Source organism: Suncus etruscus, chromosome 9, assembly GCF_024139225.1.
Source record: "Suncus etruscus isolate mSunEtr1 chromosome 9, mSunEtr1.pri.cur, whole genome shotgun sequence".
NCBI classification, from domain to species: domain Eukaryota; kingdom Metazoa; phylum Chordata; class Mammalia; order Eulipotyphla; family Soricidae; genus Suncus; species Suncus etruscus.
This window is the reverse complement of record NC_064856.1, coordinates 57,868,392-57,871,132: the sequence shown is the minus strand read 5'-3', so window position 1 is coordinate 57,871,132 and position 2,741 is coordinate 57,868,392. Positions and strand designations below refer to the sequence as shown.

Sequence of the window (2,741 nt, the reverse complement as noted above, 5' to 3'; positions counted from 1 at the left end):
ATCGTTCCTAATGATGCCTAAGTATCCTAGGATTGAACAAAGCCATCTGTGTGAAAAGGAAACACCTAAGTCCTATATCTCTCTAACTCATGCCTTATTTTTCTTGTTAGCAAATGTTTACCTTCTTATAATTTAAGTTTTTCTCCTTAAAATCATTTATTCATTAATATTATTACATATCCTTATTTAAGTTAATAGATTTATGACATGATTCCCTACTTCTAAGCAACTTATAACTGGATTTCAAAATCTTATCTGACAATAACTCAGAATAAATTGAATTAATCTTTTAAATTTATTATAATTCTTGATAAACTTAAATTTTCTTATATTATCTTTTTAAAAAGTTTCTCTGTGCATCTAGTTGAATTTATTGAGAGACTTTTTTTAAAAACTACCATTTTTCTTCTCTGATTTCAATGTGACCTCTCTATCTCTCTTTTCTTCTCTCTCTCTTTCCCTCCTCCCCCACAGAAAGTGAGCCCAAAGATCTCACCCATACAAAGTAAATGATATTTCTTTGTTTGTTTGTTTCTGAGTCATATACAGTGATGATCAGAACTTGTCTATGGCTCTGGGCTCCTTGTTCACTACTGGCAGTGTTTAGGGAACCAGAGGAGATGTAGGAGACTGAACCTGGGTTGATTAAGTGTGAGGCAAGTGTGCCACCCACTGTACTATGGCCTCAGTTCCTGTTTTTTAAAAATAAAATCTAGGGGGCTGGAGAGAAAGCGGTAGAGCATTTGCCTTGCATGTGGCTGACCCAGGAGGGACCAGGTTATTTTTTTGTTTGTTTTTCGGGCCACACCCGTTTGATGCTTAGGGGTTACTCCTGGCTAAGCGCTCAGAAATTGCCCCTGGCTTGGGGGAATCATATGGGACCCCGGGGGAATTGAACCTCAGTCCTTCCTTGGCTAGCGCTTGCAAGGCAGACACACTTTACCTCTAGCGTCACCTCGCCGGCCCCATGGACCAGGTTTGATTCCCAGCATCCCATATGTTCCCCAGCCTGCCAGGGGCAGTTTGAGTGCAGAGCTAGGAGTAACCCCTGAATGTTGCTGGGTGTGGCCCAGAAACCATCAATCAATCAATGAGTTAATCAATAAATGCCCCTTGGTCCAACATCTATGGAGAAAAGTCTGGAGAGTGCTCAAAGAACTTAGAATTGAGCTGCCATTTGACCCAGCAATTGCTCTCCTAGGCATATATCCCCAAGATGGAAGGACATTCATTCCAAAATACATATGCACCCCACTATTTATTGCAGCACTCAGTATAATAGCCAAATCTTGGAACCAACCTCGATGTCCAACAACAGATGAATGGATCATTAAGATGTGGTACATATATACAATGGAATATTACATGGCAGTTAGAAATGATACAATCACAGACTTTGCAGCAACGTGGATGGACCTAGATCATGTTATGTTAAACGAAGTAAGTCAGAAGACAAAAGAAAAACACAGAATGGTAGCACTATTCTGAAACACCTAGAACACATAAAAAAAACAAAAAAAAATGACATTGAAGAAGCATAACTGCTAGAACCACAAAGAAAGACTTCATAAACTCCATTCCCTGATCTGCACAGCCACCAAGATCTTTAGAAACAGGACTGATTTTACCATCCAAGATAAAGTAGAAGTCTTCCACATACCACGAAAGCAGCAAGAGGAGAATAAATGATCTATTTTTTTGACGTCTTTATTTTGGTGTGGAGATTACGGTTGATGTCTCCAATATTATTTTATTTTATTTTGTTTTGTCTTTCTCTTTCTTTTTTGCACTTGAGTATGATTTGATTTCAGAACCGAGATTATTGTGTGGTGCCTGTCTTTATTGCTGTGGTGCTTATCGGTTATTTAATTCGATATTTTTTTTTGTGTGTATTGTTGTGGTATTTTAACTACTTTTTTCACATCCTCTCTCAAACTGAGGTTGGAAGCCTCTAGACAGGACTCTGCCTATTTTTAGCATATTTGATTTTTGATTGAGAAGAGGACATATTAGGTGATGGGTATTCCCCTGATTCAATGTGAATATGTACCCAAAATACTACAGTGAAAGATATGTAAGCCATTATGAAAAAAAAAATTGTGTTTTTAATCAGAAATTTTCTTTGACTTACATGTATTATTATATCAATTATATTATATGTTATGTTATGTCACTATATTATGTTATATTAGTTTACCTCATTATGTTAATTAATTTTGTCCTTTAAATGAATTCTTACTTTAAAAGAAAAAAACAAAAACAAAAAAAAACAACTTTAGTTTGCTCTGAAGAAAAAAAAAATAAAATAAATAAAAGATAAGATAAGGCCTCCCAAATCTTACCACAGGCTGTGTTCTTTACACTGGCTGTATAGAAAGAGGAGGTACAGTAAAGGCACCCCATATACACCTCAACACAGGCCCCTTGCCGGGTATGTATTGTGAATTGGGGGACAAAAAAAAATAAAAATAAAAATAAAAAATAAATAAAAATAAAATCTAAATTTAATCAACATTTTATTTGACTCCTAAAAATACAGACCTTTAAATGTATTAGTTCCATTTCTCTCCCATATTCTAGTTTTTGTTATACAAGTCTATTTCTAACATGTTTTTAATACCCTCCGAAATTTCTCTTTATAGTTTCCCAGTCAATTCTTTTTTACATTAAACATTTTTAAATGTATTTGATTATCAATTTCTTTGGTTCTAAATTCCTTCTTACTAAGGTTTGCTTGTTTG

General features: G+C 35.2%; 1 non-coding gene across 1 annotated transcript; it reads left to right on the top strand.

The window, feature by feature from the left end:
- Window positions 1-2,325: 2,325 nt before the first annotated feature.
- Window positions 2,326-2,458, top strand: LOC126019374 (small nucleolar RNA SNORA51). The gene has a single exon (XR_007499097.1). It is a non-coding gene; the product is annotated as a small nucleolar RNA SNORA51 (small nucleolar RNA).
- The last annotated feature ends 283 nt before the right edge of the window (window positions 2,459-2,741 follow it).